The following is a 26,977-nucleotide window of genomic DNA, read 5'->3' on the forward strand; positions in this document are numbered from 1 at the left end:
ACCTTCTGGGAGAAGATATTCCTGGGGGAGAATTCTCCTAGGCCACTCCCTCGTCATATGATTATGTCCCATTGTCCGAGACTCTCCTATGAGTGAAAAATATCTCAACATTTCCCCTACCATGCCCCCTCAAGATTTTACATGTTTCACTGAGATCAGCACTCTTCCCTTTGAGGATGAAAAGGCATCTGCTAACAGTTTCCTGTGACTAATGTTTCCCAGTGAAACAGGGCACCAACTTGGTTCAGATGTTGATTATGATGCTGAATGATGAATCTCTGGAGTACACTTTATTTTTGGTTTAGTTTAGAGATACAGCATGGAAACAGTCCCTTTGACCCACAGGGCCCACGTCGATCATCCATCACCCATTGACTTGTTCGATGTTAACCCAGGGCGCACAGTGGTGCAGCGGTAGCCACTGCCTTACATCACAAGAGACCCAAGTTCGATCCTGACTGTGTTTGCTCTCTGTATGGAGTTTGTATGTTCTCCCTGTGACCGCGTGGGTTTTCTCCGGGTGCCTCCACATTCCAAAGCCATGCACGTTTGTAGGTTAATTGGCCTCCGTAAATTGTCCCTAATCTGTAAGACAGAACTAGCGTACAGGTGTTCGCTGGTCCACACTGACATAGTGCACCGAAGGGCCTGTTTCCACACTGTATCTCTAAACTAAACTAAGCTAAACTAAACCACTTTATCACCCAACACATTTGGGACAGTTTACAGTGGCCCATTAACCTACAAACACACACGCCTTTGAGTCTCAAACTGTGTGCAAATCCAACTAGGCTACCATGGAATTAGGATGGCCGGACTGTAATGGGATTGTGGCAGGAACTAGGACCAATTGAGCTTCTTCAGTCTGAATGACCAAAACATTGTCTGTCCATTTCACTCCACAGATCGTGGCTGACTTGCTAGTTCCTCCAGCAGTTTGTTTTTTTGCTTAAATAAGCTGGATGTTTTTTTGTTGTGGATCATTTTTGTCATATTTCCAACCACACAGTCTTCTCTATGCAGGAGATAAGGTAAACACTGAATTAAAACTGAATTAATTGGAATGGAATCTTTGGTATCGAGGATCGGGGTATGAGCATGAAATTCAGCTTGATAATATCGTGCAACCCTGAGGGAGTTCACACTGTCAGGTACCAATGAACCAAAGCTTTGAAGATAGACGCAAAATGCCGGAGTAACTCAGTGGGTCAGGCAGCATTTCTGGAGAAAAGGAATAGGTGACGTATGAGGTTGAGACCCTTCTTCAGGTTGAGAGTCGGGGGAGTGGGAAACGAGAAGTATGAAAAGGTTCAAAAGAAATCAGTGCCAGCGCTGATGACCAAGGAAAGGTGGAGCCCACAATGGTCCATTGTTGGCTGTGGAGGAGGTGATAACAAAGGGATATGATCTCTCCTTCCGGTGAACATTAGGCAGAGTAGGGTTTTTGAGGGTAGACAAAAATGCTGGAGAAACTCAGCGGGTGAGGCAGCATCTATGGAGCGAAGGAAATAGGCAACGTTTCGGGTCACACACGGCAGCATTTTGAGGGATAACGTTTCACACAAAGGGTGGTGGAAGTATGGAATAAGTTGCCGTTGAAGGTATTTGCGGCAGGTACTATCGCTAATGGTTAGGAAGCAATTAGACAGGTAAGTGGATAGGACAGGTTTAGAGGGACGTGAGCCAAACGCAGGCAAGTGGGACTAGTGTAGATGGGACATGTTTGTCGGTGTGGGCAAGTTGGGCCAAAGGGCTCTTTCCACACTGTATGACTCTAAGGATGAGCAGGGAAGTACAATTTTGGTCGCCTAATTATAGGAAGGATGTCAACAAAATAGAGAGAGTACAGAGGAGATTTACTAGAATGTTGCCTGGGTTTCAGCAACTAAGTTACAGAGAAAGGTTGAACAAGTTAGGGCTTTATTCTTTGGAGCGCAGAAGGTTAAGGGGGGACTTGATAGAGGTCTTTAAAATGATGAGATGGATAGACAGAGTTGACGTGGATAAGCTTTTCCCACTGAGAGTAGGGAAGATTCAAACAAGGGGACATGACTTGAGAATTAAGGGACTGAAGTTTAGGGGTAATATGAGGGGGAACTTCTTTACTCAGAGAGTGGTAGCTGTGTGGAATGAGCTTCCAGTGAAGGTGGTGGAGGCAGGTTCGTTTTTATCATTTAAAAATAAATTGGATAGTTATATGGATGGGAAGGGAATGGAGGGTTATGGTCTGAGCGCAGGTATATGGGACTAGGGGAGATTATGTGTTCGGCACGGACTAGAAGGGTCGAGATGGCCTGTTTCCGTGCTGTAATTGTTATATGGTTATATGGTTAAGTTGTCAACCTTAAATTTGCATTCACTGTCTGTTAACCTCCCGCTGGTGAGTCTGCCTTCTCCCATTTCACTTTATTATGACTCTTCATAAGTTTGAACCTCACTTCAGCATCTGAGCTCCGTGGAGAGCAATTTGACTTGCTTCAGTCCCACATCAGAACTGATTATTTATTTATTTGTTTCATTAGTTGGCCCGACAATGTTGCTGACACCGAATAGTTTCACATCAAAAATAATTTATTCTCTCGACCCACTTGAGACATCTGTGTGTGGAAAGGTGATATATTATTAGAATTCCTTAATCTCTTTCTCTCTGGAAATTAATCAGCATTTCTCTTTAGCCTATTTAAACTGTCCTTGCACTTGTTTCCCCAGTTACCTGCTTCCACAAGTTAATTGCCTTCCCAGGAAAACTCTGTTTTTCTAGTTGTTAATTTTTAACTCGTGTCCTTGGTAATTGAATCTCTCAACCACAACAAACAATTTACTTGCCTGGGTTTTGTAAAGCCCTGAAAACTTTGATTAAAAGGTTGTGAAGGCAGTCTTTGTCCCAGAAGAGATTAACTGAGCTCTTAACGTTGACATGCAGAAGTGTAAATGCTGGTATGCACAAAATGACACAAAGTGCTGAGTAAAGGGCCTGTCCCACTTGCGTGCGATTGGTGCGACAGGCCAGAAGCAGCGGTCGCATGTCCTTCATGCATCTCCATGCGTCACACAGCGTGTGATGTCATTTACACATGTAAACATAGAAACATAGAAAATAGGTGCAGGAGTAGGCCATTCTGCCCTTCGAGCCTGCACCACCATTCAATATGATCATGGCTGATCATCCAACTCAGTATCCTGTACCTGCCTTCTCTCCATACCCCCTGATCCCTTTAGCCACAAGGGCCACATCCCTAACTCCCTCTTAAATATAGCCAATGAACTGTCCTCAACTACCTTCTGTGGCAGAGAGTTCCAGAGATTCACCACTCTCAGTGTGAAAAATGTTTTTCTCATCTCGGCCCTAAAAGATTTCCCCCTTATCCTTAAACTGTGACCCCTTGTTCTGGACTTCCCCAACATCGGGAACAATCTTCCTGCATCTAGCCTGTCCAACCCCTTAAGAATTTTGTAAGTTTCTATGTTCCCCCCTCAATCTTCTAAATTCTAGCGAGTACACGCCGAGTCTATCCAGTCTTTCTTCATATGAAAGTCCTGACATCCCAGGAATCAGTCTGGAGAACCGTCTCTGCACTCCCTCTACGGCAAGAATGTCTTTCCTCAGATTAGGAGACCAAAACTGTATGCAATACTCCAGGTGTGGTCTCACCAAGACTCTGTACAACTGCAGTAGAACCTCCCTGCTCCTATACTCAAATCCTCTTGCTATGAATGATAACATAACATTCGCTTTCTTCACTGCCTGCTGCACTTGCATGCCTACTTTCAATGACTGGTTCAATGACAAGAAAGGGGGTTGCTGGCTGCTATTCCATGATCATCATGGAAGAGATACAGATTGCATTGCTCCAACAGCAACGTAACCTATTCCTTTTCTCCAGAGATGCTGTCTGGCCCGCTGAGTTTTTTGTGTCTATCTTCATTTTAAACCAGCGCCTGCAGTTCCTTACTGCAAATAGAAAGCAATGAGATGGATCATCATTTTTTGATGGTGTTTGCTTAAGGAGAAACAATGCTGAGGATGACCTGTCTAGCTCTTTGTTCTTTGTTCCTTGTTTCTACATTCAGCATTCCAAATCAGACATTGAGTTTAGGATTTCCGTGGAGGGAATACATGCATCTTGGACCTCCAGCTTTTTAAAAGGTTGATACTGGCAGTTCCTTGCAGAAATACTGGTATTAGCTAGCAAGATCTATCCTACATGTTAAAATTGATGTTCATAACTCTACTTAATTGTGTTGAGATAGTCCTGAAACTATCATTGCTGAACAAGCCCTCAATCTGTGGCAAGAAACGCGGTGAGCGTGGTGAGGATTTTAAAATCATGCGCGCTTTTACTGCTGACGCGAAAAAGGGGGGCCGACTGATTTTGGGGGTCGCGCAGTGACGTCATCATGCAACGCCACCCGCTACGCGTACGACGTCAAGACGCCTGCGTGCGACCGCAATAGGCCTGCGTGCGTACTTGCTACGTCAGGCCGGAGGCGCGTGAATATTTTGTTCGCTACAAAATGCCGCACGATACCGCGCACAGCTCCATACCCCCCGCTTCTCCGTGTGGCCGGCGCCGCGTGGCCACACGATGCCCGTGCGCCTCAACGCGACGACGAGGTCGCCTAATTAGCGTGCCAAGGACATGTAAGTGGGACAGGGCCTTAACTCAGCAGGTCAGGCAGCATCTCTGGAGAACATGAATAGGTGATGTTTTGGGTCAGGACCCTTCTTCAAGCTGTTTTAATGTTGGATTTTCAATATCCAAAATCACCACAGTTGTTTGCCTTAGCCCCCTATTCTATTATACATTCCTAACATTGCAGAAAGATGCCATTCAGTCCATTGGGCCCATTCCAGCTCGTGTCAGTTCCTTTCCCCCCACCTCCGTATTTCCCTGAGGCCTGCACACACATCCTTGGATTATTTTTGTATGCCATCATACCTACTCTAGGGCCAATTGAATGAATCTTCCAACCCACATATCCTCATGATGTGGGTGCAAACTGGCACAGCCGTTTCCTTCCTTCTCAAGAGAACTCCCAACCCAAAACATCATCCGTCTATTTCTCTCCACAGAAGCTGCCTGACCCAATGAGTTTCTCAGGGCACAGAGTCTTTTACCCAGGGTAGGAGAATCAGTAACAAGATCAAGGGGCAAGATTGAATATGAACCTGAGGGGCAATGTCTTCACTCAGTGGGTGATGGGTATATGAAATGATGCAATGCTGCCAAAGACAGGAGTTACTATAATACAATGTAATAGATACTCAGACTGGTACATGGATAGGAGCGTTTTAGAGGGATATGAGCCAAACATGGTCAAATGGAACAAGTTTAGATGGGGGCATCTTGGATGAGCTGGGCTGAAGGGCCTGTTTCTGTGCAGTATGACTATGATACCCTGGGAGGGGGGGGGGGGGGGGGGGGGGGGGGGGGGGGGGGGGGGGGGGGGGGGGGGGGGGGGGGGGGGGGGGGGGGGGGGGGGGGGGGGGGGGGGGGGGGGGGGGGGGGGGGGGGGGGGGGGGGGGGGGGGGGGGGGGGGGGGGGGGGGGGGGGGGGGGGGGGGGGGGGGGGGGGGGGGGGGGTGTAATCCAGCCATTGCAAGAAGAGCATGCAAACTCCACACAGACAGTACCCGAGGTTAGGATAAATTCTGGGTGTTTGTGGTTATGAGGCAGCAGCTGCCTGCTGTGCCTGCATGTTGTCAAACTGCACAAAGTGATCCAAGCAGCATCTCGTTGATGCCTTCCAAAGCATACAGTTTGTAATGAGAAGAGTGAGAGGTGACCAATTGAATCATAGAAGGTATTGAGGAGACTTGGCAGGATAGGGCTCACAACAACACTGAAATTCACACAGTGCAAAGCCAAGGTGATATGAACATGAAGGTTAAAGACGAAATGCACCGAATTCACTCAATATGATAACTGTAGAATATTATTATGAATGGCATCAAAAGCACATATGACTAATAAGAGTGAAGAATTAGGTTAGAGATACAGCACAGAGAAAGATCCTTTGGCCCACTAAATTCACGTTCACACCAGGTCTATGTTATCCCACTTTCTTATCCACTCCCGACGCACCCGGGGCAATTTACAGAAGGCCAATTATCCTACAAACCTGCACATCCTCGGGATGTGGGAAGAAACCGGAGCACTTGGAGGAAACGCACATAGTCACTGGGAGAACGTGCAAACTCCACATAGACAGCACCCAAGGTCCCCAAGGTCAGGATTGAACCAAGGTCTATGGTGCTGTGCGGCTCTACTAGCTGCACCACTGTGCCACCCTAGAAGTGGAGAGAGAGAGAGAGAGGGAGGGAGGGAGAGAGGAAACTAGTTTTGTAATGAATGGCATCAGAAACTGACTAATAAGAAAGAAGAATTACTAAAAGTGGAGAGAGAGAAGAAACTAGTTCTGCCACGTACAAACAAATGTATGTCCGTACATTAATTAATTGAATTTAATAATATTGTGTCCATAAATCAGGCGTTGTTAATCAGGAGGCAGCCTGTTGTATACCTGAGAGCAGAGTCTGGGAGGTTTCGTATAAAGTTGTATTTCATAAGTCAAGTCTTCTGTAACCCAGGGACCCTCACACCCCTGTTTAAGCAAACCCATTGATGTAGCAGCAGGTCAGGCAGCATCTGTGGAGGGTAATGCCACTGTCCCACGGAACGGAAACCTCTGGAGACTGCGTCCCACCCAATGTTTCCGTGCGGTTCCCGGAGGTTGCAGGTGGTTGCCGGAGGTTGCAGGTAATGGAAGCAGGTAGGGAGACTGACAAAAACCTCCGGAAACCGCACGGAAACCTTGGGTGGGGCGCAAAGTCGCCAGAGGTTTCCGTTCAGGTTTCCTAAGTGGGACAGGGGCTTTAGGAACAACCTTGGTTTTGCGTCGAGATCCTTATTCTGGACATAATCCATTGACATCGACTATCAATTCCCCACCACAGGGACTGCCTGACCTGCTGAGTCGATTGTTTACTGCTCATGATCGCCACAGGTGCTGTCTCATGTGTCCTCCAGGTGTGTTCATTGCTGACCATTCAGCTGTTCAGAGTGAATATGGAGAGGATGTTTCCACTAGTGGGAGAGTCTCGGACCAGAGGCCATAGCCTCAGAATAAAAGGACGTACCTTTAAAAAGATGATGGAGATTTTTGGTGGTGAATCGGTGAAATTGTGTTTGGAATGTGGGAGGAAACCGGAGCGCCCGGAGAAAACCCACGTGGCCATGGGTAGAACGTACAAACTCCATACAGACAGCACCTAGAGTCAGGATTGAACCCGATTCTCTGGCGCTGTAAGGCAGCAACTCTACCTTCTGTGCCACCCTGTTCTAATTTGTTGGAGCTATATTTAAGAGGGAGTTAGATGTGGCCCTTGTGGCTAAAGGGATCAGGGGGTATGGAGAGAAGGCAGGTACGGGATACTGAGATGGATGATCAGCCATGATCATGTTGAATGACGGTGCATACTCGAAGGGCCGAATGGCCTACTCCTGCACCTATTTTCTATGTTTCTATGTAAGGCATTGCCATGTTGGCTGTTTCATCAGTCGATATTCCCAGTCAATACTGTACTGTTCCAGCCAATGGACTTGTGCCCAGCAGAGAGCCTTGCTTGTGTGTGATAAGGCCCCACAAGTGTACAGCAAATGCCACGCAGACATTACAGTGATCATTCAGTTGTGTTTAGTGCTAATGTTATGATCAGACATGGATATCAATACCCCCTACTACTGCGAGTAGCTGTGACCTTGTAAGTGTGCCGAGCAATTACTGTACATGTGCGCCCAGCAGTAGGGACACTGATATGGGCAGCAATGATGTGCGCCAATCACCTCCCTGGTGGGGGAACATGTGGAGTGCAGCATCTGGCAGACGTGCATGCAGCCGTGGCATCTAGAAGTGGCCTGTGTGGACCCATTATGCACTATAATCATTATAGATCAGCATGGTCTTCCCGATTAGAAAATAATTGGTATGGGAAATGAACAGATTCCTTACATTAATACCTAGATTAAGGGATTACTGTTCTTGCCAAATTGGGAGTTTCCAATAAGGTGTTCGGGCCAACATTAACAATAATCGCTGGCTCGAACTCATGTTTTACTCAGTCCTTCATTGATTTTTGCTGAACATTAATGGTTTCATTTACTATCTTTTTCAATTCAGTATAATTGTTGAGCTCTCCAAGTTCTATTAATATCAGTTTCTCATAAAGATCTCAAAGCACACTCTATAGATTTTAATGATGTCTTCCCTCCACATTAAAAATGACAATGTTTAATCAGCTGTCTTCAATGATGTCTAGATTGCATTCAAAGAATGCCAAAACATATCCGTGCATGCTTTTTTGTGTGTGTAAGCACTTTTGTGTGTGTTTATATTGTAAGTGGGTGTGTTTAAACGTATATGCATGTATGTGTGCTGTGTGTGTATTTGTGTATCTGCACTTAAATATGCATGTGTGTGCATGCACCTTTGTGTGTGTGTGTGTTTGTATATCTGTGTATGTGTATCTGTGTTTAAAGGAATATGCAGGTATGTAAGCTATGTGTATGTATTTCAGTATCAGTGTTTAAATGTGCATGCACCGTGTGTGTGTGTGTGTGCGTGGACATACACAAAAGTGCATATTCAGGAGAAGACTACATGGAATGTGAATTCTCCAGACCCTGTTACTGTGACTCTTGGTTTCGCATTGTATCGCCATTTTTCACCTGAAACCTGGAATGTTGAAATTCCTTTTTTTTAAATTTATTTTTATTAGAAGCAATGGTACAAGGATAAGACGATCGACATGACAATTATACAATTATTGTACAGCTTCATTTTTAACCTTATAACCTAAATTTTAAAAAAACAAGGAAAACAAGGAAAGAAGAAAAAAAAGAATGAAGAGATAAAGTAGAAAGAGCAGAAAAAAGACCCCTAAGCTACCGAAGCAATGCAGAAAAAAGAAAAAGGAAATAAGAAAAGAAAAAATGGAGATACACCTTTACCCCCCTCACCCATCATAGCATCGGATTGAAATATAAATTTGTGTTTAACCATTCTGTTGTAAAAATTCAGTAAAGGGTATTCGTGTCTTAAGAAATTGATCTGGTTTTTCTGCCAAGACAAGCCTAATGTTTTCCAAGTGTAGTGTCTCGGACATATCTGTAATCCACATCTGCATTGTGGGGACGGTTGTCTGTTTCCAAAAGTTAAGTATTAATTTTTTCGCCAATGAAATTCCCATTGAGTCTTGCGATGTGTACTGCCTTGACGACTTCAAGATGGCGCAATGGGCTAAGTGTTCGGCTGGCGACCAGAAGGTAGCCGGTTCGAATCCCGCTTGGAGTGCATACTGTCGTTGTGTCCTTGGGGCAAGACACATCACCCACCTTTGCCTGTGTGTAAATGTAATGTAATTATGTGAAGCACGTTGGGGTCAATGCAAGTTGACTAAAAATGTGCTATATAAATAAGATTATTATTATTATTAAGAACCAGGGATATATGAATAATCTGGAAATGTGGAGTGAAACATAATGTAGAATGAGGATTCAAGCTGAGAGGCCGAGTGGTTTTCTTCAGATCTGCTCTTCGTACATGGCCCTGCTAATAATGTTTCTTTGGGGTGCATTCATGTGTTCTCTCTCTTATCTGTACGCAGATTAGAACATGATGTAACCTCACGCCCAGTTCCCCTAAGCGTCCCGTAGCTCCAACACTATATTCTGCACTCTGATTCCTTTCTCTTTTTGCTTTAATTGTTGTAGTCGTGTGATAATCGGTTTGAATGTTTTCCTATCAGGTATGATTTACCCAGAAAACACACAAAGCAAAGTTTTTCACTGTATCCCAGTGCAAGTAACAATAATAATCAGAATTCCAATATCAAGTAGATCACTTGCGATCCAATTAGAACGTAGAAGAGTACAGCACATTAAAAATCCCTCGCCCCAGAATGTCTGTGGCGAACATGATGCCACGATAAATGAATCTCCTCTGCCTGTGCATGATGCATATCCCTTCATTCCCTGCATATCCATGTGCATGTCTGAAAGCCTCTTAAACACCACCATCGCATCTGCCTCCACTATAACCCCTGACAGTGTGTTGCAGGCACCTATCCCCAAGGCACACGAAACTTGATTTGCACGTCATCTTTAAATGTTGCCACTTTGTCTTAAAACTATGGCCTCTGGTCTTTGACATTTCCACCCGAGGAAGAAAGGTTTTGACTGCCTACCTTGTCTGCACCTCTCATCATGTTATATGCTTCCATCTAACTGTGTGGCAGAGAGCTGCATCTGCCTTGAAACATAGTTGGGTAACATGCATGCCTGATGAATCGTGTGGATCTGGCTGTGGTAGAGAACGGATCTTTCTAGATGGAACAGGGCAAGGGGCAGAGATGGGACTGGCAAGTTACTCCTGCTGCAGGGGATTGATGCCTCCAGCAGCATCAAGGTGGCCTTGAGGCAGTGGAAAAAAAAAACCCCAACGCTATTAGCTCTGGACAAAAGAAAAGGCAGAAATCTACATTCTGCGTTAGTTGTCGATCAATGGGCCAGACAGGAAGCTGGCTGCTTCTGATGTGCCGTGCGTTGCCTAGCAACACCTGTTCCGACATTCCTGGTTTCCAGGGTTGCGGAAACAACAGCGATAGGAGTGTGAAGTACCAAGTCATCTGTCCGTCAGCCCGTATCTTTGAATGTGACTGGCAGGCTTAGTATTGTTTGTTGGAGGCTTATTTGGAGACATCCCTTGCCCGGGACTATTTTGAAAGATATATTTTACTTTCTTTCCGCTGATTTATGAGTCTTTGAGAATGAACCCTTCAGACCAAAGATCTTATAGCGTGTAAGATATTTGCTTCAGACTGAGGTCCCACCACCGATGAGGAACTAGCGTCTGTTCCTATATCATAAATATAGATGTTTTCACCTTGGTGTTCAAAACTTTTGTGGTCTCTCTCCAATTCATCTTTGCAACTTCATCCAGCTCCACAGTTTCACCTCTATAGAAATTTGTGGCCGTGCTTTCCAACAGCCTAGCTCTTGCGATCTGGAATTCAGCCCATCAATCCCATTTCTCCCAGGTGAGCTTCCAGGGGTTCACTTGCATCTCCTCTAACCTCCTCTACAGCAGCCTCTACTGTTCAACGACAAGTCACATCCCAGCCATTCCCTCTTTCGCCCCTCTCCCATCAAGCAAGAGGCACAGAAGTGTGAAAACGCACACGTCCAGATTCAGGGACAGTTTCTTCCCAGCTGTTCCAGGCTACTGAACAATCCTATCAGCCACTAGAGAGTAATCCTGAGCTACTATCTACTTCATTGGAGACCCTCGGACTCTCTTTGATTGATCGTTACTGGACTTTATTTTGCATAAAACATTATTCACGTTATTCCATTTATCATGTGTCTGTACACTGTGGATGGCTCGAATGTAATCATGTATTGTCCTTCCGCTGACTGGTTAACACGCAACAAAAGTTTTTAATGTGCCGTGGTATACATGACAATAAACTAAACTAAACTAAACTAAGGAAGTTCCCCTCGTGGCACGGATAACCTCATCCATCCCACCTCCTCCCCCCAACCAACTCATTATTCCTGACCGTGGCAGGTTTTGACATGCTAGCGACCAGAGAGACAAGGATCAATCTTCCTTTGGGAGCTGTGAACAGACAGTGGGGATGAGGAGGAATATTTTGGCGAGGTAGCAACAGGTGCGGTTGCAAACCCCTGAGAGAGTCCTTGTTAGCGTCTGTCAGCCGGGATTTGGACAGGTCTTTGAAGCCTTCAGTTGACAAGACAGGCAGCTGCAGCTGTGTGCCATCTGCTGCAGAGTGACCTCCCCTGCAGCACCTGCACCAAGGGCAACCTGTTCCACAGGAAGGACGGTGCTCCACGCCACGGCATGGCCAAGGAGAGAAAGGGGAGGGGGAGGCAGAGAGGTCCAAGTCCTAACGAAAGCAAAGCACATGCAACATTCAAAAAGATACAAAGCGCTGGAGTAACTTAGCAAGCCAGGCAGTGTCTCTGGACAACATGGATAGGTGACATTTTGTATGAGGATCTTTCATCAGAGTCCCGACCCAAAACCTCACCTATCCATGTTCCCCAGAGATGCTGCCTGATCCACTGAATTAAGGCCTTGTCCCACTTTCCCCGAGTTACTCACGAGTTTTTCCCTTGATTCGTTCTGATAAGTATGATAGTAGGCGTCCGTAGGTAATCGGGGCTATTTTTTTAACTCGTGGACATTTTTCAACATGTTGAAAAAACTTCCCGACTTACCTGCTGCCCCGAGTTCCTACGGCTGGCATTACGAGCCGCTACTAAACATCTAAGGACACCTCCGGGCTCCTATGGACTCCTCCGGGCTCCTACAGACTGGCTACCAACATTACCCGACATTCCCCAGGAGAGGTTGTGCCCCCTCCCATTGGTATGGAACATTTGCATTTTTCAGCTTGAAATTGTGCAATATGGTGCATACTGTAGCGAGTCTTATAACTTACACTTGAATGCAATATATATGCTTTAAATAGGATTGGAGCGTTTTTGAAAGTGGGGAGGCTGTGCGATCACTGATCACTGGCCTTGGGGGTACCCGGTGAGGGAGTGGAGCAACCGAGTGAGGAGAGGGTGTGGAAGAAGGGTGTCCCCCCTCCCAGGGTAGGAACCTTTTGAAATTTGATGTTTTAAAATCATGTTTTAGTGTACTGTAGAAGTATGATTTCAATGTTTTTTGTATGAAGTATTTTTAAGAGGTAATTTTTTAAGGGGTAACTTTATCCACACAAAGGGTGATGGGTGTATGGAACAAGCTGCCAGCGGAGGTAGTTGAGGCAGGGACCATCCCAACATTTAAGAAAACGTTAGACTGATACATGGGTAGGACAGGTTTGGAGGTATGGACCAAAAGCAGGTGGCGTTGCTGGGACATGTTGCGACATGTATGGGCAAGTTGCGCCGAAGGGCCTGTTTTCACACTGTATCACTCTATGACTACATTATACCTCCACTATGCATGAATGTTTCAAAATCAAGTGATCGAGTTTTATTGCCATATACTCAAGCAAAGAAACATAGAAAATAGGTGCAAGAATAGGCCATTCGGCCCTTCGAGCCAGCACTGCCATTCAATATGATCATGGCTATTCATCTAAAATCAGTACCTCTTTCCTGTTTTTTCCCCATATCTCTTGATGTCATTAGCCCCAAGAACTAAATGTAACTCTCTCTTGAAAACATCCAGTGAATTGGCCTGCACTGCCTTCTGTGGCAGAGTATTCCACAGATTCACAACTCTTTGCGTGAAGAAAGTTTGTCCTCATCTCAGTCCTAACTGGCCCCCCCATTATTCTTAAACTGTGACCCATGGTTCTGTACGCCCCCAACATCGGGAACATTTTTCCTGCAGTTACAGTCAGTGAAAATCTAGCAGGCAAGCAGGATGCTTTCACCAACCACCCCCATTTGAAGTCCACTACCTTCCACTGTTTCTACCCAGTGCTTGGTACCTACTTCCAGCAGCCACTGGTTGTCCTCCAGGATGCACCGAGCCGCAGCCTGATCCATGCCGGTCACCTGGGCAAACTCGGCACAGAGACTCTCTCTCTCTCCCCCCTCTCTTCCGCTCTCTCTGCTCTCAACCCCCCACTCTCTCTCTCCCCTCCCCCTCTCTTTCCCCTCTCTCTCTCCTCTCTCCCTCTCTGTCTCTCCTCTCATCCCCTCTCTCTCCCCTGTCTCCCCCTCTCACTCTCTCCCCTTCCCTCTCTTCTCTCTCCCCCCTCTCTCTCCTCTCTCTCTTCCCCCTCTCTCCCTCCCACCTTACTCTTCCCCCTCCCACCTGTCTCTTCCTCTCTCCCCCTCTCTCTCTCTCTCCCCCCCTCTCCCTCTCTTTCCCCTAACTCTCTCTCCCCCTCTTTCTCTCTCTCTCTCTCTCTCTCTCTCTCTCTCCTCTCTCCTCTCTCTCTCTCTCTCTCTCTCTCTCTGTCTCTATCTCCCCCTCTCTCTCTCCCCCCTGTATCTGCCCTCTCCCTCTCTCTCTGTCTCTGCCTGTCACACTATCTCTCTCTTTCCCCCTCTCTCCTCCTCTCTTCCCCATTTTCCCTCCTACCTCACTCTTCCCCGTGCCCTCTCTCCCCTCTCTTTATCCTCTCTCTATCTCTTTTTCTTTGCCCCTATCTCATTCTTTCCCCCGTTTCACTTTCCCCCTCTCCCCCTCTCTCTTCCCCTCTCTCTCTTACCACCCCTCTCTCCTACCCCTTCTCTCTCCCATCCCTCTCTTCCCTCTCCCCCCCTCTCTCTTTCCCTCTTTCTTCACTCTCCTGCTCTCTCCCCCTCTTCTCTCTCCATTCACTCCACCCCCTATCTCTCCCCTCTCTCTCCTCTCACCCCCCTCTCTCTGCCCCCACTGTCTCCTTCCCCCCTCCCCTCTCTCTCTCTCCAGTCTTTGAGAGTCTGTCCCTTCGGCACAGAGACTCTCGCGGCAGCGGCAGCGGCACAACGCTTCCGACGCCTCCGACTACGGGGACTTGCACTGTCCGGAGCAAAGGTTATAGAGGAGCTCTATAATCTTTGGTCCGGAGTGCTCCATGGCCAGAGCTGCAGCGAGCGACACGCCGGCTCCGGCAAACACTCGTCCGTCCCGGCTCCCCGCATCTGTTCCGGCCGCTGGTTCTGCTCCCATCCCTCCCGCAGCCCCGGCTCTCCAACACCCGCGGACCAGGCAGTTTATCCGAGTTTTGACATTTTCGTTGATCACAAAATATCTCACCACTGAGCGTGAGAAATTTCTGATGAGCGTGAGGGTGTGAGAGTTTGCTTGAGGGCGTGAGTCTCACGCTCAAAGCGTGAGAGTTGGCAGCCCTGCAATGGGTCGTCATGGCAGCGGTGAGGCATCGCAACAATGGGTCGTCACGGCAGTAGGGGAAAGGAGAGGGAAAGAGAGGTGAAGGAGGGATTGGTGGAGGAGAGGAGGAGAGGAAGAAGATCCTGGGGAGGTGAGGAGGGAGGGTGGGGGTGTTGCCTCATCTACACTCCCTCTTGCCCCCTCCCTCCCCTCTCTACCCCTTCCCTATCTACCCTCACTCCCACCCTCTCTCCCCCCCCACTCTCTCTACCCCCTCCTCACTCCCTCACTCCCTCTCTATCCTCCCTCCCCCCTCCTACTACCCCCCTCCCTCTCTCTCTACCCCCTCCCTCTCTGTACCCCATCCCTCTCTGCCCTCCTCCCTCTCTGCCCCCCTCCCTCTCTGCCCCCCTCCCTCGCCCCCTCCCTCTCTATCCCACTTCCCTCTCTACCACCCCTCCCTCTCTAGGAATTGAAAAGGGAGGGTGAAGAGGAGGAGGAGGGAGTGCTGGGGATGAGGAGAAATGAGCCGCGTCTGCGCAGTTGGGGGCTATGCATGAGTGGTGGAATATTGCGTTGGGGGAATGGGTGAGTGGTGGAATATTGCGTTGGGGGAACCGACCCCAACGGATCTGCACTTGGTCTAGTACTATTTAAAATTCAAATGCTATTGACCTAATAGTATTAAGGTTTGAGGGGCAAAGTTTAAAGGAGATATGCAGGGCAACTATTTTTTAAACAGAGAGTGGTGGGTCCTTGATGCATCGTTCGAGGAGGTGGTGGAGGCAGATACGAGAGTGACATTTAAGAGGCTTTTGAATAGGAACATGGCTCTGCGGAGAATGTAACATTATGAATCACATGCAGGCTGAGGAGATTAGCTTAATTTAACCATTTCTGGCATGGACATCGTGGGCCAAAAGACCTGTTCCTGTTCTATTTTCCACTGTTGGGATCACGTGCAGACCCCAGATATCATGGGCAACTTTATGCAGAATAACAGTCAAAGGACAATATTATATCTTCTCACTCTTCTTGTTGCAAACTGCTTCACACCGGGTTGGAGAAATCACACTAAAAGCTGAGGACTTCTATATAGATTAGCTGTCTAGAGTTGGAGTGGGGGAAATTTGGACTTTAGACTTTAGAGATACAATGCAGAAACAGGCCCTTTGGCCCACTGAGTCCGCACCGACCAGCGGTTACCCCATACTCTAGCACTTTCCTACACACTAGGAACTATTTATAATTTTACCAAAGCCAATTAACCTACAAACCTGCACATCTTTGGGATGTAGAAGGAGACCAGAGCACCCAGAGAAAATTCACGTGGTCACAGGGAAACGTACAATTTCCGTACAGACAGCACCTGTAGACAGGACGGAATCCGAGTGTCTGACGCTGTAAGGCAGCAACTCTACAGCTGTGCTCACCGTGCCACCCCTATCTATTGAGGACATTTGGAGGAGATCAAGGTGGACAATGTCAGTGCCAGGAAGTCATTCAGTGACAGCGCAAAGCTCACAAAATGTGTTGAAACAATCTTGATTACACATGAGGTTCCAGGATCGTGATCACACAGTACAACGTGGGACGTTGATTGCAATTGCAAAAAGAGCTGGCCCTGTTTTATTTCATCCTCTCATGATTACAATCCTCCTGATGCGAGGGAGAAGGAAAATTCATGACCAAATGCTGGATAATTTAGTGATTGGCAGGGTGACCTCTGGAGTTTAACGGCCAGTGATCAGTTGCCTCCTTCATCTGCTGAGAAAACTGCTCGACTGGAATTTAAAATGCTGACATTTGGTTGCAGGTAATCTTTGAACAGAAGCTTCAAACTCGAAACATTTACTCTGTTTCTCTCCCAGCTCTTGGTGTCTGACCTGCTGACTGTTCCCAATATTCCCTGTCTTTATTTCAGATTTCCAGCACCTATAGTCCTTGCTTGGTTAGGTTTCTGCTGCAGAAGTGTAAACTTCTGAGAGAGTGGTTAGAACTCAATAGAAGAAGCCTAGAATTAGTTTAATTTAAAGATGCAGCACAGAAACAGACCCTTGGCTCCACCGAGTCCGCACCGACCAACGATACCCGCACTATCCTACACACACGAGGGGCAATGTACAATTTTACGGAAGCCAATTAACCTACAAATCTGTACGTCTTTGGAGTGTGGGACGAAACCGGAGCATGCGGAGAAAATCCATGCAGGTCACAGGGAGAACGTACAAACTCTGTAGAGATAACACCCGTGGACAAGATCAAACCCAGGTCTCTGGCGCTATAAGACAGCAACTCTACTGCTGTGCCTCTGTGCTGCCTCCGACAATTCTTGGCCATTGATCCATTGACACGGGTTAAATCTTATAGTGCCTGATGGGGAATTGAAATTCCAAGTAATTTTTAAAGAGCCAGTTACAATGACAGCGACCATGAGACTACAGGCATGTTTTAAAAGAGTGAGAGGCCAAGAAGAGTACAAGGGATGAAAAATATTCAGGGCCAGTTCATTCTGCAGTTGCGATTATGGTACTATGTTGTACTGTGTAACTAAGAACCCGGGAGACTCAGTTGAAAGCAATATTGATCAAACACATATTGTGAGCTTTGTGCTGCCACTGAGTGACTTTGTAGCAGTGACATCCTTCACCTAGAACTCCCGCAAATATTCCCAGTAGATCTTTTCCCAGTCCATCTCTCTCCTTTCTCCAGGAAAGTCATTCTGCTGTCTTTAACCAGTGCGGCCTGTGTGTACCTCCATGCCCACTGACCGGGTTGCCTCTTAACTCCCTCTATGGCCCAGAGACGGGCAGGGATGAGCAACAAATGTGTAAGAAGGAACAGCAGATGCTCGTTTACACCGAAGATAAACACAAAATGCTGGAGTAACTCAGCGGGACAGGCAGCAACTCTGGAGAAAAGGGATAGGTGACGTTTCGGGTTAGAACTCGTTCTTTTCTCCAGAGATGCTGCAAGTCCCCCTGAGTTACTCCAGCGTTTTCTGTCTGTCGTCATCAGCATTAAATGCTGTGTTTGGCAGTGACATCCATGTCCCAAGAATGAGTCTGAGAAACATTGTTAAGTGTACAGGCGACAGCCATTTTACATAGAAACATAGAACATAGAAACATAGAAATTAGGTGCAGGAGTAGGCCATTCGGCCCTTCGAGCCTGCACCGCCATTCAATATGATCATGGCTGATCATCCAACTCAGTATCCCGTACCTGCCTTCTCTCCATACCCCCTGATCCCCTTAGCCACAAGGGCCACATCTAACTCCCTCTTAAATATAGCCAATGAACTGGCCTCAACTACCCTCTGTGGCAGAGAGTTCCAGAGATTCACCACTCTCTGTGTGAAAAAAGTTCTTCTCATCTCGGTTTTAAAAGATTTCCCCTTTATCCTTAAGCTGTGACCCCTTGTCCTGGACTTCCCCAACATCGAGAACAATCTTCCTGCATCTAGCCTGTCCAACCCCTTAAGAATTTTATAAGTTTCTATAAGATCCCCTCTCTCCTAAATTCTAGAGAGTATAAACCAAGTCTATCCAGTCTTTCTTCATAAGACAGTCCTGACATTCCAGGAATCAGTCTGGTGAACCGTCTCTGCACTCCCTCTATGGCAATAATGTCCTTCCTCAGATTTGGAGACCAAAACTGTACGCAATACTCCAGGTGTGGTCTCACCAAGACCCTGTACAACTGCAGTAGAACCTCTCTGCTCCTATACTCAAATCCTTTTGCAATGAAAGCTAACATACCATTCGCTTTCTTTACTGCCTACTACACCTGCATGCCTACCTTCAATCAAGTCAAGAGTCAAGAGTCAATTTAATTGTCATTTGGACTCCTAGAGGTCCAAACGAAATGCCGTTTCTGCAGCCATACATTACACACAAATAGACCCAGACACAACATAATTACATTTTACATAAACATCCATCACATAGCTGTGATGGAAGGCCAAAAAAAACTTATCTCTCCACTGCACTCTCCCCCTCCCGATGTCAGAGTCAATGTCAAAGCCCCTGGCTGGCGATGGCGATTGTCCCGCGGCCATTGAAGCCACGCCGGGTGGTGCGAGGTCGCACACCGGGTCTTGATGTTGGAGCCCCCGGTGTGCGCCCGCAGAGTCCGCGGCCGTTCCAGCCGCGTGGGGCAGTGGTGTCAGGCCCCGCTCCAGGAGCTCTTCGACCCCGCAACTCGGGCGGGAGAATTCACCGTTGCAGGAGCCCCGAAAAGCGGTCTCTCTCCAGGGATCCGCGGGCTCCCGGCGCCGTCGTCCGCAGACCCGCAGCAGCAGCCTCCGACTCAGCAGCGGCATCGGCAGCAGCAGCAGCAGCAGCAGCAGCAGCAGCGCGCCCTCCACCGCTCCGGACTCGGCCAGCCCCGCGACGGCGACGGGGAGTAGCACCAGAGTCCCCGGCTTCTTCCTGTTGGAGGCCGCTCCTCGTTGCGGCCTCAACGACACCGGAAACCCGACGAGAAAAAGGTCGGGTCTCCAGTGCAGGGAGAGATTTAAAAAGTTTCCCCCCCCCTCCCACCCCCCCACACACACACACCCCAACAAAAAATAACAAAAACTACATTAAAACACAGACAGAAAATAATAAAAAACGCGGACAGGCTGCAGAGGCCGCTACTGGCCAGAGCCGCGCCGCCTACCGGATCTATGATCACTGGTGTACCATGACACCCAGGTCTCGCTGCATCTCCCCCTTTCCCAATTGGCCACCATTTAGATAAGGGGATCACATCAGGTCTCAGAAACCTGAGATACAAACAGAAAATCCTCGGAGCACTCAGCAGATCATGCAACCTCTGTGGAGAACCCAAATTGTCTTTAATGTATAGGATAGTGTCAGCGTTAGTTGTTAGTGATTGCTGGCTGGTGTTGACTCGGTGGGCCTGTTTCCGTGCTGTATCTCTAAAGTATAAAGTATAAAGAGGTCCCAACCGGAAATGTCATCTGTTCGTTTCCCTCCAACGGTGCTGCCTGTTCCGTTGAGTTCCTGCAGCAAGCACCTTGTTGTTTGCACGCCACCCAGTGTGCCTCTACCCTGGCCAGCTTTTACTGCTGATCTCCTCCATTGGTCCTGGACTGAGCCCGCTCAGCGCCGCCTCTCTTCCTACCAGATCCCAGCCAATAGATGCCATCGTGGAACGTTTTACCGCTGGAACGAAGGAGAAAACCATCAGCTTTCCCCACCAATGTTACATTTTATTACCGCTCGCCACATTAGCTGTTTCACCTCCACTAGGGAGGGAGCCTCAATTTCCAGGCAAAAAATCTCTATAATTTGCTCACAATCAACTCTTTTCTATTCAGAATGAATAGTGTTTCAATAATAGAGAAGTTGAAATCAATGTTTGTTTATTAAGAGTTCAAATTAAATTGAACTCATTTTTTGAAATAAATATATTTGCCAATTTTGCAAAGGGCATTAAGGTGACAAAATTTAATTTGTTATACTTCTAATCCCTTTATAAAACACTGTACTCTGACAGTAATTATAATGGAATAGTATCATACTGCTTTGTGTAAATTGATTTTTAAAGGCTAGCCCTTCTGGGCTTTGTTATACAACTGTTTATTAAGTCAGTGAAAATCTGAATGCTATTAAAAACGCCTTGCAATATTGTTGATACCTAGTTGAGCTTTAATTCAACACAAGCTGAGCAGCAGGCTTATGCCAGGGTGAAACCTGCACCAGATATTGGCCTTATCAGCTCCCAGCCTATTCAGTATCAGGACAACGCACAGTGCGACTCAGCATGAACTAATTCCTCGAGCAGTACGGCAGCATTTTGTAGCATGATTAATCATAAAACAAAATGCATCATAAAGTCCTCAGTCTGAAGAAGGGTCTTGACCCAAAACGTCACCCATTCCTTCTCTCCAGATATGCTGCCTGTCCCACTGAGTTACTCCAGCAATATGTGTCTACTTCCGATTAGCACCTCATATTTCGCTTGGGTTTGCTTACATTCCAGCAATATGAACATTAACTTCTCTAACTTCAAGTAATCATTGCTTTCCCTCTCTCTCCATCCCCTCCCTTTTCCCAGTTCTCCGACAAGTCTTATTGCCTCCGACTACATTTTATCCCTGTTTGCTTTGTTGTTTCCTTCTCCCAGCTAACAAAGATCTATTCTACATTTTGCTTGATCTCCGCGCCCTTTGTCCCATTTTCACACCTTACACTTCCTTATCTATGTATCTCCCTCTCCCCTGACTTCAGTCTGAAGAAGGGTGTCGACCCGAAACGTCACCCATTCCATCTATCCAGAGATGCTGCCTGTTTCGCTGAGTTACTCCAGAATTTTGTGTCTACCCTCAGTGTAGAAGTTCCTCAAGGTGATCACAAGCCCAACCATTGTCGATTATTCAATCAATGAGTTTCCACCCGTTAGATGGTCAGAAGTGGGGATGTTCAGTATTGATTGCACCATCTTCTGTGTCTATTTGCAACACCTCTGATAATGTCCATTCCCACACGCAATAAGATTGGATCAGCCTTACATGGGCCATGAGGCGCAGGTAATACGTTCACCATGTAAATAATGTCTCTAGCAAGAGAAAGCTAATTACAGGGCCCTCCATAATGTTTGGGACAAAGACTCATCATTTATTTATAACCATATAACCATATAACCATATAACCATATAACAATTACAGCACGGAAACAGGCCATCTCGGCCCTACAAGTCCGTGCCAAACAATTTTTTTTTCCCCTTAGTCCCACCTGCCTGCACTCATACCATAACCCTCCATTCCCTTCTCATCCATATGCCTATCCAATTTATTTTTAAATTATACCAATGAACCTGCCTCCACCACTTCCACTGGAAGCTCATTCCACACCGCTACCACTCTCTGAGTAAAGAAGTTCCCCCTCATATTACCCCTAAACTTCTGTCCCTTAATTCTGAAGTCATGTCCTCTTGTTTGAATCTTCCCTATTCTCAAAGGGAAAAGCTTGTCCACATCAACTCTGTCTATCCCTCTCATCATTTTAAAGACCTCTATCAGGTCCCCCCCTTAACCTTCTGCGCTCCAGAGAATAAAGACCTAATTTATTTATTTGCCTCTGTACTCCACAATTTGAGATTTGTAATAGAAAAAAAATCAGTTAAAGTGGTTAAAGTGCACATTGTAAGATTTTTTTAAAGGCCATTTTCATACATTTTCTAGAGAAAAGGGATGGGCGACGTTTCGGGTCGGAACCCGCCTTCAGACTCTTTGCTGTGTGATTAGCTCCCTTCCACAAAGAGCAAGGTTGACAGAAGTTGAATGATCAACAGCTCCACAGGACAAATAGGCATGGGTAATAAACGCTGGCTATGCGAGCAAGGTCTACATCCCACGCTTAAGGATAATAATTCCCATCAACATGTACCACCTCCCTTATCTCTATTGAAATTCATTTGCCAATTAAAGTTCTGCCTGACAGCTTATTTATATCTTTAATTAAATTGTTTAATGAACTCCTCGACAGGACTTCCACGCTTGTGTCTGCTAAAATTGACCAGATTTAACAGGTGATTGTTCGGTTAAGGCAAAATATGCGATATGTTGTCCAAGCCCAAGGGGACTGCTGAGAATCTAATGAGCCACAGTTCACACCCTTTAAAGTACCCTTGAGCAAAGATCCTATAGCGGAGCAAGATAGACCACTCCTGCCAAATGCAGTGGGCTGACGTGTAGTACGCAACGGAACGGAACGTGGGCCTTTTTCTCATCCATTTCAGTAACCAGACCAGACCCGACCCGACTCGCAGTGTAATCAACATTGCGGGGGAACAGTTTGTGTTAATAAATTAAAATTCTGAAAATGAGAAAATGAAATTATTTTCCCAAATAACTTTTATTTTTACGAGGATGTTTCCGTAACCGGCTTCCGTCTCCGCACTATTATCCTATGGGATCTTTGGTGCGGAGACGGAAGCCGGTTACTGAAATGGGGCCTTAAATTACCCATGAATCTGCCCATGACCGTACTATGTCTTTTTCGTCGAGTGGACTATCTTGCTCGCTATAGGATCTTTGCCCTTGAGAGGGCCATTCCTAATTTCCCAAAGGGTGTTTTAAGCTGCCCTCTGGTCACCCTCCATTTACCTGTCTACTGTAGTGTCTGCAGGGTAAAAAGAAGTGGATCAGTGCAAAGCCACCATTTCCGAGGCAGATCTTGGGTTGAAGTCCTGCTGCAAGTCACATTCGCTCAGCTCTCCCACAGTTCCATGGATTGAATCGATCAAACTGCTTGAAAGATGCAGCAAGGAAACAGGCCCTTCGACCCGCCGAGTCCACGCCGACCATCGATCACCCGTTCACACTAGTACTATGTTATCCCACTTTCGCATCCACTTCCTACACACAAAGGACGGTTTGCAGAGGTCAATCGATAGACCCATGAGACCTGTGCTCACTGCTATGGGAAGATAAGACGGTACTTTTGGAACTTTGTTGGTGCCAGAATGGTGGCGACTCTTTGTGTACTGCCTAGGGACACACTGGGGACAATTTACAAATTTAGCACATGCCAATTACCCAACAAACCTGTACAGCTTTGGAATGAGGGAAGAAACTGGAGATCCCCCTAGAAAACCCACGCAGATCCCGGGGAAAATGTACAAACTCCGTACAGACCACACCTGTAGTCAGGACCGAACCAGGGTCTCTAGCGCTGTAAGGCGGCAACTCTACCGCTGCGCACACACCGTGCATCGTATGCACAAATAAAGAATTTCGCTCTATCTAGGTACACGTGACAATAATGTATCATTGCTTAATTGAAGAAGGTAAAGCAGTCTGAAAACCGTGACCACCAGGTTCAAGAATAGTTTATTCCCAGTAACCATCAGGCTATCCTGACGGATGCCGACTGTGTGGAGTTTGCACGTTCTCCCTGTGACCACATGGGTTTCCTCCAGGTGCTCCAGTTACTTCCCAGATCCCAAAGACATGCAGGTTTGGTGGATTAATTGGTTTCTGTAAACTGGCCCTAATGTGTAGGGAGTGGATGAGAAAGTAAGTAAGTAAGTAAGTAAGTTTAGTGGCCAAGTATTCACATACAAGGAATTTGCCTTGGTGCTCCGCCCACAAGTAACAACATGACATACAGTGACAGTTACGAATGACTCAGACAACACTAAACATTAATAATAATAAAACATTAATGATTAAACACCATTGGTCAAGCATGTGAACCAACAAAATACCACATCAAAGGGAGGTTACAGATTTTTGGCTGTTGAGTAGAGCAACTACTCGTGGATAAAAACTGTTTTTATGTCTGGCTGTGGCAGCTTTGACAATCCGGAGTCACCTTCCAGAGGGAGGATAACAAAGAACTAGTATGAACAGTTCTGAAGAAGGGTTTCGGCCCGAAACGTTGCCTATTTCCTTCGCTCCATAGATGCTGCTGCACCCGCTGAGTTTCTCCAGCTTTTCTGTGTAACCTTCGATTCTCCAGCATCTGCAGTTCCCTCTTTAACACTAGTATGAACAGATGTGGTCGGTGTGGATTCAATGGTCCGAAGGTCCTGTTTCCATGCTGTATGTTTAAATTAAACAAAAACAAAATGTATTGATAATACAAGGTATTATCTAAATTGGGAGGTTAGAGGTTTATTTAATGAGGGTAGTACTGTAATCAAAAGGGATTTTGATCGACATTTATATTAAGCAAGCCAAGTCTTCAGTAATAGTTTGGTGAAATGTACACAGGGTGATTTTCTTGATCAAAACATTAAGGAATCAGCAAACAAATATGTAGTGTTAGATCTGGTATTACAAATGCGAGATTTAAATAATTATCTTGCAGTTAAGGGCCCTTTGGGGAAGAGTAATCATCATAGAATTTTATATTAAGATTGAAAGTGATTTAGTATAATCTGAAGCCAGGGTCTTGAATCCAAATAAAGTAAATATGGCAATATGAGGTGTAACTTTGTGATTGTAGATGATACATTTTTAGTTTGCATTAGAGATACAGAACGGAAAGAAGGGTCTTGACCCGAAATGTGACCCATTCCTTCTCTCCAGAGATGCTGTCAATCCTGCTCAGTTACTCCAGCATTTTGTGTCTGTCTTCAGTTTAAACCAGTTCCTTCTTACACCTATGACATTGGTGACACTCTGAAGGATGAACCTGTGGATTTGGTGTATTTGGTTTTGCAGTTGATCTCAACACGATGTCACAGAAGTGGTTATTAAACATAGTTTGAACATGTGGGATTCAGGGTAATACAATGGTGTCGATTGCGGATTGACAAACGGAATGAAAGGAGAGAATGAGAATATATAGTTCATTCTTTGAAGTATGAAGGCTGTAACAAATTGGATGTCTCGGGGATTGGTGATGTAGCCCCATCTGCTCACAATCGAAATCAATGGATTGAATGAGAAGATCAGGTGTAATATATTTAAGTCTGTTCTTGATTCAAAGCAAGATACCAGCGGGGGTTGAGCGGAGGATGGACAGAAGCCTCAGGTGGAAGCAGATCGGTTAAATAAATGAGGAAGGATATGGTGAATAGTAAATGGCAATGTAGAAAAGCATGGAGTCACTAGTACAAATAATATAAAGGCAGAGTATTTTAAATGGTGTGAGATTGAAAGGTGAAGGTGTTCACCAGGTACCTGGGTGTCTGCGTACACCAGTCACTTGAAGGTGGACAAACCAGTTAGAAAGGCAAGTAAATAGAGCAGTAAAGGAAGTGCGTGGTATGCTTGCCTTTATTGGTTGGGGCATTGAGTATAAGAGTCAGGAAGTCATGATGTAGCTCTATAACACTTTGGGTAGGCTGCATTGGGAATAATGCACGCAGTTCTGGTCGCCCGCACGCCCGCCCCACTATAGAAAGGATGTGGAGGCTTTGGCGAGGGTGCATAGAAGGTTTACCAGAATGATGCCTGGTTTAGCTATTAGCTACAAGGAGAGGTAGGACAAACTTGGATTGTTTTATCTGGAACACCAGAGATGGAGGAGAGATCTGATGGAAGTATATTAAATTATAAGAGGCAAAGATAGGGTAGAGAGTCAGAACCTTTTTGCCAAGTTGGAAATGACAGCCTAGAGGGTATAGCTTTATGATATAAAATGTGCGAAATTTAAAGGAGATGTGCAGGGCAATTATTTCACACAGTGGCTGGTGGGTGCCTGGAACTTGCTGCCATGGGTGGTGGTGAAGGCAGATATGAAAATAGCATTTGAGAGGCTTTTAGTGCAGAATGCTACAGGCAATCCTTCTTCCCTGTGGCTATCAAACTGTACAACTCCTCCCCCTTCTGCCGTGGGGTAGTATGACCCTTTACTCCGCCCCCTCCCCTAAGTTTGCACATCCACAATCCTTTCCATTCCTCACTTTAAAGTTCATGTTTTTTTTTTAATATCCTGAACCTGTTATTTTGTACACAGTGCATTGCCTGACATGATTTGCCGTTATTTGTCTTCCATTGATTCACTGGCATCCCCGCTGAATAGGTCACCGTGTTTGTGTTTCCAAGCGCGCGGGCGAAAGGAAAAGCTTTAATTTGAAGCTAATTTTGAATGTGCTTAAACTGCCAGGTGGTAATAGGTTGCTGTGCCTTTGGTGTTCTGAGAGTTCAATTAGTTCAGAATTGGCAGGAATCTGGGGCAGATTTTTACTAAAGGGGCACTAGTTGAAAGATTAGGCTGCCCTCATTCAGTCGAAGGCCCGTGGATAGGAATGTTCCAGGATGAGAAATCATTTAAACCTGGTTACAACAGCTACTGTATATGATGGCCATTCATTTAGTTTTAGTTTAGATTAACTGCGTGAGGACAGGCCCTTCAGCCCACTGAGTGCATGCCAACCATCCACCGTACACTAATTCTACGATAACCATCTTTTGCATGCTATACACACTAGGAGCAATTTACAGAAGCCAATTAACCTTGCCTGGACCAGACACTACTGGACGTTACTGGACTTTATCTTACACTATTCACATCATTTATTTTATCCTGCATCGGTACACTGTAGCTGGCTCCATAGTAATCATGTATTGTCTTTCCGCTGACTGGTTAGCACACAACAAAAGCTTTTCACTGTACCTGTAAAGAGGAGTCATGAACATGCTGTG

General features: G+C 46.2%; 1 protein-coding gene and 1 long non-coding RNA gene across 5 annotated transcripts in view; one reads left to right on the forward strand and one right to left on the reverse strand.

The window, feature by feature from the left end:
• Nucleotides 1-26,977, forward strand: part of khdrbs2 (KH domain containing, RNA binding, signal transduction associated 2) — a 393,514-nt gene that overhangs the window by 165,932 nt on the left and 200,605 nt on the right. The gene's annotated exons all lie outside the window — the stretch shown is intronic.
• The window catches only part of LOC129696937 (uncharacterized), a 3,576-nt gene continuing 500 nt past the window's right edge, over nucleotides 23,902-26,977 (reverse strand). The window contains exons 1-2 of the long non-coding RNA XR_008723425.1: nucleotides 26,949-26,977; nucleotides 23,902-24,422 (exon numbers count right to left, since the gene is read on the reverse strand). The exon at nucleotides 26,949-26,977 is cut by the window's right edge and continues 500 nt beyond it. This is a non-coding gene — a long non-coding RNA (uncharacterized LOC129696937). The remainder of the gene's footprint in view (nucleotides 24,423-26,948) is intronic.

The sequence above is a fragment of the Leucoraja erinacea genome, chromosome 5, assembly GCF_028641065.1.
Source record: "Leucoraja erinacea ecotype New England chromosome 5, Leri_hhj_1, whole genome shotgun sequence".
In the NCBI taxonomy this organism is placed as follows: domain Eukaryota; kingdom Metazoa; phylum Chordata; class Chondrichthyes; order Rajiformes; family Rajidae; genus Leucoraja; species Leucoraja erinaceus.